At 33.9% G+C, this 14663-nt stretch overlaps 1 pseudogene; it reads right to left on the bottom strand.

The window, feature by feature from the left end:
* Positions 1 to 489: 489 nt before the first annotated feature.
* LOC149260030 (endoribonuclease Dicer homolog 3a-like) lies at positions 490 to 14230 on the bottom strand (annotated as a pseudogene).
* Between the last annotated feature and the right edge of the window lie 433 nt (positions 14231 to 14663).

The following is a 14663-nucleotide window of genomic DNA, read 5'->3' as shown; positions in this document are numbered from 1 at the left end:
TGCACATCATGTAAGCATATATAGCTATATACCTGCATTAGGAGAATCCATACAAAAATCAACATCATAGAGTGTAATTGAATTAGAATAGTCAATCAAAATGTACATAAAATCAATCAATAAGTTTGTAGTAAACTGTAAATAGGAAACAAGAATAATGAAAATAATAATTGCATAGAAGACATATACCAATGGTTGTAAATCATTACACATAAGGCATAACATATAGAGTTGGATTTAAATAGCTTATAAAAATAATTCATTACAACTCATTGCATACAAAACAAGGACATAAACTAGAAGCACTTATCATCTACAATTGTGATTCTAGGAAACTAATTTATCATACTTTCATTTAAATTAAATCTTTGGACATTTGATAAGAGTCAAGTCCTAAAAGTCCTTTCTTTTGAAATTCATAAAGCATCATTGAAACTGCTTTTGAAATTCAAAAAGCATAGTTGAAATAGCAACATCCATGGAAAAAATTCATTTCTTTTGAAATTGACAAAGCATCATAAAAGTTGCTGCATCCTGGGCAATCTTCTTTGTAAGCATTTCTTTCCCACTAACTTCATGGAATTCTGTGCAAGGAATGTGAACATTAAAAACATAACTGCAAAATAAAAAGAAAGTCAGAACATATTACTTCTAAAATCTTAAATGAACCAAACATTTTACTTAGACATGACATTTCCTAGTTCTTCGAAATGGCCATTCTTTCTTTTGGCAAATTTCATGAAACAATTTGTGTGGACCTCCTTGAACCTTGGGTGGACCTAGTTGAACCTTTTGTGATGGTATGAACAACATTTAAAACTAAAAGGAAAAAGTAACTGTCTAGATTAAGTTTAGTCTTTTTTTTGTTTCAAAATCAAATTTTTCCATGTAAATATTATTACCATAAATCCTTTAATCCTAATTATTCAAAAAATCCTTAGAAAATTTAAATATACATATTTATTATAATAATATTCCCAACTCTAAATATAAATATTTATATTATAATATTATGTTTTAAATTATATTTATATTATTTATATTTTTGTAAATATCTAAATTATTGTAACAATCCTTCATCCCTATACGTGATTCTTCTAAATGAACTACTCCGTTGGCCACAATTCCTTCCACCTGTTACCCGAAATCCCATTCAACGTTACAGTGATGATTAGAGCAGATTTCTTGCAGCTGCACAGTGTGAGGTGTGGCAATAGGAGACAAAATACGCTTCATTATCCGCCATACACATTCAAAATCGAATTTGGTATCCAGGAATATAGCACCTGCAATGCTTTCTATTATATCTCCCAGCACCTGGTTAGAATAAAAAGAACATTCAAAGAGCAGGAACCAAACAATACACTATTACCTGCTCAAGAACATACTCAAGAAACGAAAAAGAGCTTTTCGTTATTTTTTAAAGAACACAAAAACCTTGTCACAATTTAAAAACAGCCTTGTATTTACTTACCTTTGGTCCAGCTTCTGTGCCGCCGAAAGACTGAAACTGGCATTTCCCTTAATTTCGTCAACATAAGTTACAAACTTTGTTATTTGATTCATTAGAGCATCTGAATCATGACGAAGATATTTCTGAATGTTATATTTCACAGCAGCACGTGCAAAATTCTCATTGTTGACACTTGACGAGCGCAAATCTGTTAAAAATCCTGGAGAAAGTCCTGGGTACGTTGAATAGAAATGCCGCGTGATAAGAAAATCCAACACAGAGTCCCCCAGAAATTCTAAACGCTGCACAATGATGACTTTTCAACATACTATCCAGCGATAATTTCACAATTTAGCATAGTATATTGTAGAAGTTAGTCATAAAATGTAGAAGTTTCAATTTCCTTATACAACTGCGAGCATTGAAAAAGACAGAAATATCAAATTTGAAAATAGTAACTAAAAATACTAGGGGTGGTTTTAATTTTGGATAGAAAAACGATCTGGTCACGACTGACATGTTATTATCAAGATTATGGTCACTACTGACATGTTATTATCAGGATTTGGGAAGATTGGTTGAGCTTGGACATTTTTAGATTATTTTAGTTCTCAAAATGGCTTGAACCTTAATTTTTTTATCATATTTTAACTTATAATTTAATTGAAATTAAAATCCACTCTAACCAAACAATCTAGATCTAATATGTAAAAACTAATATATATATATATAATTCTGAAGTTACCCGGTAACAACATCCACCATTGCTGCCCTGTAGTGATGCATGTGTAATAGCTTGCACTAACAGCGCCTTGTTCTGGAATTCATGTCCCAACACTGATTCCAGGCCATGCAAATTTGTCTCCCTTAAAATAGAGGGATCAACAAAAGCACGTGGAGATGCTGCCACTGCTAAATTAGGTTCAATATCAACTTCCATATTCATCCACTTCATGAACTCAAAAGCAGCAGGTGCATCACCCGCAACATAGTGTGCTCCAATTAGAGCCTCCACGGCATCAGATATTGTCTCTTGGGACATCTACCGGTGACCCTCATCACAAAATTTCCTATCTGTAGCTAAATTATCTTCCTTTCCAGGTTTACCCAGATCTTCCAGATTGCAACGACAGGGATTAGCTTTTCTCTTAGGCATTCAAGGGCCGACCTATCTGTTAGAAACTGCTATTAGAAACAGCAAAAGGCTCATTGCTTTTTAACGTTAAAGCAGTTTCTAATCTTAATGTGACCCGATCTAATCTTAAAGCATTTAGATTTTATCCTAAAGCAGTTTCTAATATAAAGCATTAGATCTTAAGCGTTGAATTGGTATATGATGGACGTACCAGATTAGAGTTAAATAATATATAAAGGATTGGGTCCTCTCTCTCCCACACACAAGAGTTGCATTCTTCTCCATCAAGAAGCACATAAAGAAAGTGAGGGCAAGAGGAGAGAAACCGAATTCTGAAGAAGAGGAACAGTCAGGAGTCAGATCAAAGTAGATGGCAGCCATTACATCTTCCGCTGTTGATCAAGGTATGTCATCTCACATAAAGTTCTGTTTGTGAAATATTCGGTATTGATGATCTTTGGGCTGTAAGTTAAGACTTTTACATTTGGTATCAGAGCCAATCAATAACTGAATATTTCCTATGATTGCAATTGATCTGTTTTGTGCTTTACTCATGTGATTGAGCCTTCGGGAAATTGTGGGGTTTCATGAATGGTATCAATGTTGTTCTGTATGTACCAGAGCACGCCAAACCCTAAACGGATTTTTGATTGTTCCCAACAATGGGTTTCCTTCGTTTGATTTTAACACTATGAATTTTCATGTTTGAGGAAAGGATTTCTCATCAACTGGTTGCTTCCTCATTTCTGTTTTCCAAATGGCTTTGAGAATTCACGCCTTCTTGTGTCCACCCGGTATTCTCCCATTCATAGTAACGGCTAAAGTCGATTCCAAAGAGTCTTGCCTGGTAACAGCAGCGTATCGCTAATGTATGTTTCGACATTCACCCATCAAGGAAATGACTTGAATTTTTATAGTTATCTTCTGCATACGAGTGCGTGTATGACCATTCGATGAGGATAGTCCTTGCAGTATTTGTTTATGAGCTCCCATCCGAGTTCAATAAGGATTAGCTTGAGAACAGCCGTTGCGCCAGTCATTTGTTCGCTACAGAGGTCGCCATACACCGTGCTCTGTTGAATAGATCAGTGCGCGTGTTACTGTCTCTTATCATGTCACTAAGGTGGTCATTGCCTTGAGCTTCTCCATTGTAATTCGTTTGATAGCCCGGAGCACGCTCAATTTAATTCGACAATCATCGCCTCGAAGGAAAACTCATCCTTGGAACTGTATCATTGTTCGGTTGTCACAACCCTATTGCATGTCACATAACCATAACGTCGGAGCCTTTAGCTTCCATACATTGCACAAATTCTTGCTTGGACTAGAACTCTGAATTATGCTCCGCGGTGATCCTTGGGTTTCGATGCTCTTTGTATTTTCGAGATGCCATATAATGATGGATCCAGGTCACCTAGAAAATTGCCGCATCATTGTGTGTTCGCTGTGTATGTTGGAATGAATATGCGGTGAATATAAGTTATTGAATCCTGGTAGATAGTCAAATTTGTGCACTGTAAGAAGACTAACAAAGCAATCATTTTTGTACAGAGTTGAGTAGAACTCCTGTAGGAAAGTTACAGTTTCGATTGAATTTGAAATTTGGGCATAAAAGTAATTGCTCTATGACTGATTGTTTTGCATAAGGTATGTGCTATAAATTATTTATGCACATGAGATTTATGATCACCAAAGTGGTCAAAATCAGAATGTTGTTTCGCATCAAGTATGTGTTATAAATCATTTATGCACATGAGATTTATGATTTTGTTAATCACCAAAGTGGTCAAAATCAGAATAATCATTTAGTGCATAATTGACATAACGATTATTGATAGAAATTGCCAATTATAAAAAATACCAATTAAAGCTGGCGTCACTAATGATAGAACCTGAGAACTTACCCAAAGGAAAGTATTGTTCTATAACTAGTTGACATGATGAGGTTTAATAGATATTTTGATTAAATAAATATTGATCATCCAAAGATGTCAGTTCTATTTGATTGAATATATTTATTACCTGCTTATGTTTTGGTATTTAATTATGTTAAGTATAAGATAGTATCTACCCAAAGGAGTGCTATATTATACCATTATGTCTACATCTGAATCGCGTTAGTTATGAGCTTATAGTGATTTCATTTTTAATTTGCAGGAGTTACCATGAATACACATGCTTCATCTGTTACATTGTACACTGGTGTTAATTTTTCTGAATGGAAAGAACAAGTCAATTTCCATTTAGGTATTCAGGATCTTGACTTGGCACTCCTTGTGGATAAGCCTGCTGCTCTTACAAGAGATAGTACTGAGGCAGAAAAATCACACCATAAAGCATGGGAACGCAGTAACAGATTGAGCCTTATGTTTATTAAGATGACTGTTGCTAACAACATCAAGTCAACAATTCCACAAACAGAAAGTGCTAAGGAATATATGCAGTCTGTGGAAGAGCGTTTTCGTTCAGCTGATAAGTCACTCGCTGGTACTCTTATGGCAGAACTCACGACCATGAAGTTTGATGGGTCGCGAACTATGTAAGAGCACATTATAGAGATGACTAATATTGCAGCAAGGTTAAACTCCCTGGGACTTACAGTAGAGGATTCTTTTCTTGTCCAGTTCATCCTGAACTCGCTACCTTCTGAATATGGACCTTTTCAGATTAACTATAACACTATAAAGGATAAGTGGAATGTTAATGAATTGGCCAGTAGTCTTGTTCAGGAAGAAGGACGTTTGAAAAATCAAGTGAATCACTCAGTAAGTTTTGTGAGTAATAAAGCTGGTAAAGAAAAGAAAGGAAAATCAAGTCATTTCAAGAAGAAAAAGGCACCTGCTAAGAATGGGCAGGATGAGGAAAAGAAGGAACTAAAGAGTGTTCAATGTCGTATCTGTAAAAAGAGACTTTTCGTCTAATTCTAGAAAGTGGATATGTATTAAACTTATACAGTACCCTTTATGTACCTTCATTATCTAGAAACCTTATTTCCGCAAGTAAATTGGATATTTCTGGTTTTAGATGTATGATTGGATCTAGTTGTTTCGATTTATATAAGAATGCTGATAATGTTGGTTCTGGTATTCTAATTGATGGTTTATATAAATTGAAACTGAATGACACTTATGCGAATTCCTTGTTGAATGTAGTAAATAATGTTGGATGAAAACGTAGCATGTTGAATGAAAATTCTGCTTTCTTGTGGCATAAACGACTAGGTCATATATCCAAAGAAAGAATGATGAGATTAGTAAGTAATGAAATTTTGTCAAATTTGGACTTTAGTGATCTAGAATTATGTGTGGATTGTATTAAAGGTAAACAAACCAAACATAATAAGAAAGGAGCCACTAGAAGCAGCCAGCTTCTTGAACTAATACACACTGATATTTGTGAATGTCCTTGAGACGTTTGTAAATGAAGTTGAGAGGCAATTAGAAACTGGTAATGCAAGATTCATTGAGAATGGTGAAGTCAGTGGGAGTACTAGAAGAGAAATAGTAGAAATAAAGGAAACAAGGGTAAATGTTACATTACCTAGAATAGTTCCTCCATCTACTATTACTCCAAATGTTGTTCCAGCTGTTGTATAATAGCATGATGATAATGAACAACATATAAATGAAGAAGTACTTCCTGAAGGAAATGACTTACATAATGCTGATATGCATGAACCACAACAAGTAGCATTAAGAAGACCTCAAAGAAATCGTAGGTCAGCTATTTCTAATGATTATGTGGTTTATATGCAAGAATCAGATTATGATATTGGAATCAATAAGGATCCAGTTTCGTTTTACATGCTGTAGAAAGTAAAGAGTCAAAGGAATGGATTAATGCCATGAAAGAAGAACTGAAATCCATGCAACAGAATGAAGTTTGGGATCTCGTTGAGTTACCACATGGCTGTAAAAGAGTCGGATGCAAATGGGTTTTTAAAACCAAACACGACTCTAGTGGTAATATCAAACGGTATAAAGCTAGACTTGTTGCTAAGGGTTACACTCAGAAAGATGGTGTTGATTACAAGGAGACATTTTCTCCTGTTTCGAAAAAGGACTCACTAAGAATAATAATGACATTAGTAGCTCATTATGATTTGGAGTTGCATCAAATGGATGTGAAAACAGCTTTTCTGAATGGAGATCTTGATGAGGATGTTTATATGGATCAACCTGAGGGTTTTTCTGTAGAAAGTAAAGAACAATTGGTGTGTAAACTTAAGAAGTCAATATATGGGCTTAAACAAGCATCCCGACAGTGGTATATTAAGTTCAATACCATTATTACATCTTTTGGTTTTAAGGAAAATACGGTTGATCACTGTATATACCGAAAGATCAGTGGGAGCAAGCTTATTTATCTGGTCCTTTATGTTGATGACGTCTTGCTTGCTGCAAATAATTTAAGTATATTGCATGAGACTAAGGAATTTCTCTCAACGAAAGATTACATGCTCATCCAATGAATCGGAAGTGATTGGATATAGCGATTCAGATTTTGCTGGATGCATCGATACTAGAAAATCGACTTTTGGTTACCTGTTTATGTTTGCTCAAGGTGCCATATCATGGAGGCAGAATTTGTGGCATGTTATGAAGCCACAATTCATGCATTATGGTTGCGGAACTTTATTTCAGGACTTGCGGTTGTCGACACCATTAGCAAGCCGCTGAAAATTTATTGTGATAACTCTGCAGCAGTATTTTTCTCAAAGAACAACAAGTACTCTAAAGGTGCCAAACATATAGAACTGAAGTATCTTGTTGTGAAAGATGAGGTTCAGAAACAAAGAGTGTCAATCATGCACATCAGGACAGAACTTATGATTACAGACCCTTTGACGAAAGGGTTACAACCAAGACAATTTAAGGAACATGTTCAAAGAATGGGTCTTGGTTGTATTAATAATAATTGATGTGTGACATTCTGAGCTCTTTTATGTGTTTCTGATATACAATCATGTGTTTCTTGTTTTAATGTAGTAGTACGTATTTTATGGAATTTTAAACAAGAAAGAGTCTTATAAAGATATTATGTTTAATCATTATGATATAAGACATTATGTGGACCATTATGCTGTTTTATATAAATTATGAGTATGAATTGATGGATTGCTGGTATTGTAGTATATGGAAGGGAATGCATTGAATTAATAATGCACAACCGCCATAACTCTCAGCAATTTATCATAGTATGATGTTCAACACTTAATATTATGAATAGTCGGGTCAAGTGGGAGAATGTTAGAAACTGCTATTAGAAACAGCAAAAGGCTCATTGCTTTTTAAAGTTAAAGCAGTTTCTAATCTTAATGTGACCCGATTTAATCTTAAAGCATTTAGATTTTATCCTAAAGCAGTTTCTAATATAAAGCATTAGATCTTAAGCGTTGAATTGGTATATGATGGACGTACCAGATTAGAGTTAAATAATATATAAAGGATTGGGTCCTCTCTCTCCCACACACAAGAGTTGCATTCTTCTCCATCAAGAAGCACATAAAGAAAGTGAGGGCAAGAGGAGAGAAACCGAATTCTGAAGAAGAGGAACAGTCAGGAGTCAGATCAAAGTAGATGGCAGCCATTACATCTTCCGCTGTTGATCAAGGTATGTCATCTCACATAAAGTTCTGTTTGTGAAATATTCGGTATTGATGATCTTTGGGCTGTAAGTTAAGACTTTTACACTATCGACGTCTATCAAATGTTTCATCACAAATATATTCCTGTCCATCCCGGTAATAACAACATATCATTAGCATGGGGTAGTTTTATTGATAATGATTTTATTAGGTAAACTATAAGATTTAATGTTCTAAAATATTATGTAAATCATACAAATAAATATTTAAATTTTCATAAGTAAAACCAACCAATACATTAATTTAAATTTTCATAAGTAAAACCAACCAATACATTATTAAACCTCATTTATTGTTTTAAAAATATTTTTAGATTTAAAATACTATTTCAACAAAACACTGGCTGGTCACAAAAAAACAAACAACTTCAATAATATGGTCATATTTTCTCAATTATAAATATAATAACGAACACATAATTTGATACCTGCAGATTGCGAGTGGTCGCTAAATGATGAAGAGTTGCATTTGAAACTAGCTCAGCTCGAAGTGCAGAGAGGTGTCCTTCATTTTCCTTTTCATATTTCAAGAACAGATGACAACTAACGACATATTTCAAAAATGAATCCCCTAGCAATTCTAGCCGTTCATATGAAAACGACTCTAAACAATGGGATGTAGTGAGTGCTTCCATGATCTATCAGGAAACAAAGATAGACAAATGTTACTTCTATAAAAAAATAAAACACTACTAATCTTATAAATAAACATATAAATACAAACTTACCAATCTAGCAGACATGAATGGACATTTACGACGCTCTTCCCTAATAACTTTTCCAAGTTTCCCAGCCAGCACTAATGAATTTAAGCGGTACATTACTGAAGGAAGTAAATAGAGGGATCAAATTATAAATGATGGAACTCCTAAATCCAAGCACAATTCAGGAGGAAGCTCTACATAGTTAGCTTCATTAACTTCATCAGTGTTGGAACCTGGTTCTTTTTCTATACATATCAAATCAAAATCAATCATTTACTATATAATTAAAAAAAATTATTTATATAAATTAATCAATCATTTACTATATAATTAAAAAAAATCTTAAATTGAATATTCTTTTACCAATATACATATTTTTATTCTTAAAATTTATAGACATTACCAATTAAAATCGATCACTCATTTCATATTGAAAATGTTTTAAATTGAATGTTTCTTTACTAAATATATATTTACACATTGGCATTACAATATTGTTGATAAAATTGCAACAACATTGCATCAAGTTAAAGAAGAAATAAAGAAAAACCTTCAAACCTTTTAAAACGTCAAAATGGTTGACAAGGAGATTGTAAGGCCGATGAGTCTGCTTCAGTAGTAGAAGAGGTTGGTTCACATGTTTGAGTTGCCTTTGATATCTACAAAATAAATCATCATTAATTTTGTATTTTTTCAAATAAACATAATTCTATAAATCTTTAAATATGTTAAAATATCACATATTCTTACTTTTTTCAAAATAATCACAATAGGAATTGTACTGAGATTCTTTTCCATCCTTACATGGAGGGAAGGGACTTTTGGAAGTTTTACTAGAAAGAACTCTCACAACAATGTAAATTCTTCCTGTATGCACAACTATTATTGCTTTATCTATTAAATCTGAAGCTCTGTGAATTCCAGTGGCCAAAGAAATGACTTCTTCTTTAGGAACAATGTACTGTAAAAAAATTCCTCTTAAGCAAGATATCAAAATCATCTGTAACATGAGTGCCCTTCTCTGAACGAAAAAGACACTTAAACAATTTTGTTCCGGAAACACAATATCTAATTAATTACCAGTCAATATTGGCCTCTCTCTGACAAGCTCCAAAACTGTCTTCTTCAATGGGAAAAAGGAAGTACATATTACAGCTAACCCATAGATTTTTAGTTTTAGACCTGGACTGTTTGTCTTGAACTAATACTTTAGCAAACACTCCATTGAAGAGTGTTTCGTGGAAATATTTTGCAACCTTCAACTGTTGATAGAACACACCAACAAAACAAGATCACATACAACTATCAGTGAGGAAAAATAATTTGAAATAAATTGTTTGAGGTATATATCAAAACCCTTGAAACTAATTTTTCTAATATTCATACCTGATTGGAATTCAATTCCACATCCCCACAATGCAAAAATTTCGAGCTAACTCTTTCATCTGGTAGAAAGAGTTCTATTTCAAGATTTGCAATGTCTTCATCTACTTTTTCTTCAATCAAAAATGCAAAACTTGCATATGCCATAGAAAGAAACAAAACATGGGATTTGGTTGAACTATCAAAAGGAAAAGAAGTCATTGGAGTTAAATGGGTCTACAAGACCAAGAGTAATGCTGAAGGCAAAATAGAAAGGCACAAGCCAATGCTGGTTGTCAAAGGATACAAGCAGCAGTATGAGAGAGACTATGAAGAAACTTTTGCACCGGTTGCTAGAATGGAAACCGTGAGAGCAGTGCTGTCCATAGCAACACAAAACAAGTGGAAAGTTTACCAAATGGACGTGAAGTCAGCATTCCTAAATGGAGTGTTAATGGAAGAGGTTTATATTGAGCAACCTCTAGGCTATGAGAAGAAAGGCCAAGAGCACAAAGTGTGCAGATTGAAGAAAGCTCTTTATGGGCTGAAGCAAGCACCAAGAGCATGGTACAATAGGATAGATTCCTATCTACTGGAAAAAGGATTTGAAAAGTGTGAGGGAGAACCCACCCTCTACATCAATGAAAAAGATGGTAAAATATTGATTGTTGTATTATATGTTGATGATGTTATTTTCACAGGTAATGATGATCATCTTATTGAAAATTTCAAAACAGTCATGAAAGAAGAATTTGAAATCACTGACATGGGTTTGCTGAAATACTTCTTAGGAATAGAAGTAGATCAAAATGAAAATGGAATTTTTATCTCATAAGCAAAATATGTAAATGAAGTGTTGGAAAGATTTAATATGCAGGACAGCAAGGCAGCAATCACTCCCACAGTGATGGGATTAAAACTCAGCAAAGAGGACAGCAGCAAGGATTTTGATCCTAGCTTGTATAAGAGCATAGTTGATAGCCTAATGTATTTGACTGCAACTAGGCCAGATATAATGTTTGCTATTAGTTTAATTTCCATATTCATGGAAAGGCTAAAAGAAGCACATTGGCAGACAGCAAAAAGAATTCTGAAGTATGTTAAAGGTACTAAAAGGTTTGGCATTTTATATACTATCTCAGAATGTTCAGATTTAATTGGATACACTGATAGTGATTGGGCTGGAAGTGTAGATGATCGGAAAAGCACATCCGGTTATGTCTTTCACATGGGTTCAGGAGCCATTTCATGGGCTTCTAAAAAGCAGCCTATTGTAACATTGTCTACAACAAAGGCAAAATATGTGATAGCTACAGTAGCATCATGTCAAGCACTTTGGATGAGAAGAATGTTAAGGAGCTTAGGCCAAGAGCAGGGAAAAGGAACGGTAATTTTTTGTGACAATAGCTCAGCTATTGCATTATTCAAGAATTCAATGTTTCATAAGAGAACGAAACACATTGACACAAGGTTTCATTACATCAGGGAATTGGTAAGTAATGGAGAAATTGTTTTAAAACATTGCAGGACTCAAGAGTAGATTGCAGACATTCTGACAAAGCCATTGGACCAGAAAAGCTTTGAATTTTTGAGGAAATGTTTGGGTATGACTGATAACCCAGCAGTTGAAATTAAAGGGGAGTGTTGAAATATTAATTTCAAACTGCTGTACTGCGCACATTTAATTCAGAAAAACCACCAGTCTCCTATCAGACCGCTTTTGCTGAGGCAGTGGTTTTCCTCTGAGGGGCTTCGCTACTGTACACCATTTGACGCGTCCACAGTACTTTTTGCAAAACAGCTTTTTATCGGGATGTATCGTTTGTTTTGTTTGGGCAAGCGATATTCGTCCAATTGCAAGGATGGATGATGACCGTTGATTAAACCAAAGTTAATGTACATGCTTGCAGCAAATAGAGATTGCGTGAAGTTTCATTTTAACCGCCAATCTTATGAGTAAAATATTTAATGAAATTTATTACGGGATGGTAAATGTAGGTAGGCTGTTAATTTTATTGTTTTTTTTTCATGTACGAGAAGTATGGTCATGTTTTTTTTGTTATTAAAAATATATGTAATGTAATATGTTTTTTTTAGTCGATTATTATAATGCAAGGGGAAAGAACGCATAGCAGTGGGAAACAAAAACCAGAACAGAGCAGCGTGAAAATATTATTGAGAAGAAAGGGAAAAAGGGAATGCTCGACAGAGCCTCAATGTAATGTTTTTTAAAGGAAACAGAGTAATTTTTTTTTGAAGTTGTTGGTGAATCCCTCTAAGAGAGAGGAAGAAATATGTAATAGGGAGTTTATTAATGAATAGAAAGTTTTATGTGTGTTGCTGAAACTCTCCTCTGAAGAAGTTTTTTTTGCTTCCTTGTGTTAAAGATCCTTTGGAGAAAACAGAGCATTTTTCTCTTTTCAGTTTATTTGTTTTAGAATTTACCAGAAAATTCCCAACACTTATCTCGTAGTAACTTTGCACTATCTTTAGAGATGGCATCGACACTGCTATCACACGCGATTGTAGCTCCAGTTGATAAAACACGATATACATCATTTTCAACATTATAACATTCCTCTCGATTATGACGTGTATGATTTGAATCTCTATTCTCAACGTCTCTTTCATTAATTCATTTACAAACTTTTCTTGTTTCTCGTTACCCTTGAAAATCTCACGGAAAACGACACATTGTAAAAACTGGAAGAGAGTTAAACTATTAAAGAAAAATAGAGGACAAATTAACCAGGGCCGTCAATTTCGACAGATAATATGAGAATGATGCAATATTAATATCCATTCTTCATTCTCCTACAGGCTTGGAATTTGAAACCTGCCTGACAGTGAGGGAAAATTTTGTAATGTCAGCCAAAAAAAATTTGAAACCCTAAATTTGAGGTGTAAGTAGTTAAATTGTCATCCTAAATTATAATGAGCTATTTAAATTCAAATGAATGGATTATGCAGAAAGTAACTTAGGCAATTAGTTGCAGCACCCTTTCTTGTCTGAAAATGCACCTATATGTTGTCACCACTCTTTGGTGGATAGGCTGGTGCATTTCTAGACAGGAAATAGGTGCGGCAATTAATTGCTAAATCACTAATTGGAATTTAAATCAGTCGTTAGAATTTACCATAGTAACTTAAATACTAACACGTCAAAAAGCTTTTTCAATTTTATTTTTTACAGTTCATTTGATGTTTCAAAATTTTAAAAATGCAAAAAAAGCTCTGTGCTTTTTCAATTTTATTTTTTACAGTTCATTTGATGTTTCAAAATTTTAAAAATGCAAAAAAAGCTCTGTCGAACGTCAAGTTTCAGGCCTGGTCAGTCACTGTTTCTATTTGGCTAAGTCTATTAAATGTTGAGTACACACAACTTACATAACAAATTGATTACTGCATAACATAAGAGTACCTGTCAAGGAGAATGATAAATTTTGATTTCCTTTGACGAGCACGCCCACGAGATTGAATAAAGCTCCGTACTGTCTTTGGCAGGTCAAAATAATGACACAGCTACAGCTTTGCACGTCAATGCCCTCTTCGACAACATCAGTGGCAACCAAGAGTTTTACCTGTAAAACACATATACTCAGTCATATACCTAGTCTCTTTTCTTTAGAAATTATATTAATTTATATCTATTTTATATTAATTTATACCTATTTTATTTTGATATTTTTTAAAAATTATATAAATTTATTTTAATTCTAAATTTACCCAGAGCAGAAAAAAATCAAATTTTTTTTCATCCTAAATAAAGTATCTATTTTCAATAAATTAGATCCTGTAAACATCTACACTTAATAGTTCCGCATTAAAATAAATCTACTATAAATTATTTTAGATTACAACCTTTTTATCATACAGAACCTGAAAAAGGATCAAATCACGGAGAGCTCCCAAAGATGTACAGAACAACATGATAGAAATATAAAACTCCCCGTGCCATTTCAAAAATCTAAGAGTATCTTATGTTTTTTTAAGGAAGAAAAAGCATAATATATTCATATAAGAAAATTACATAATGTAAATGCAAGAAGCATATGCAGAAATGTGGACCGATCAGCAAGCAAATCTGCTTAAACAGATTCCAAATAAAGTCCTGAAAGGCGAATATTGTCCAGCAAAACAACCCAACTATAAAATACAGATAAACATCTGAAGAAAGAGGATGAAAAAATTTGTCCAGCTACGTAGCCACAGGTGGCAGATAGAAGAGGATGAAGTTGCTGAATCAAGGTTGAGAGTACCGCTGCTACAACAACTCTTTCTACGAATATAATACATCGCATCGATTCAGCGTTCCTGGAGATCTTATAATGTCACTTGTTGTCGAACCCTTATTAAGAAATCC

Source organism: Pinus tabuliformis, chromosome 6 (genome assembly GCF_031772625.1).
Source record: "Pinus tabuliformis cultivar Carrire ecotype Pingquan chromosome 6, CPIR1, whole genome shotgun sequence".
NCBI classification, from domain to species: domain Eukaryota; kingdom Viridiplantae; phylum Streptophyta; class Pinopsida; order Pinales; family Pinaceae; genus Pinus; species Pinus tabuliformis.
Note: the sequence above shows the minus strand (reverse complement) of the source record. Positions and strands in the feature narration are given on the sequence as shown.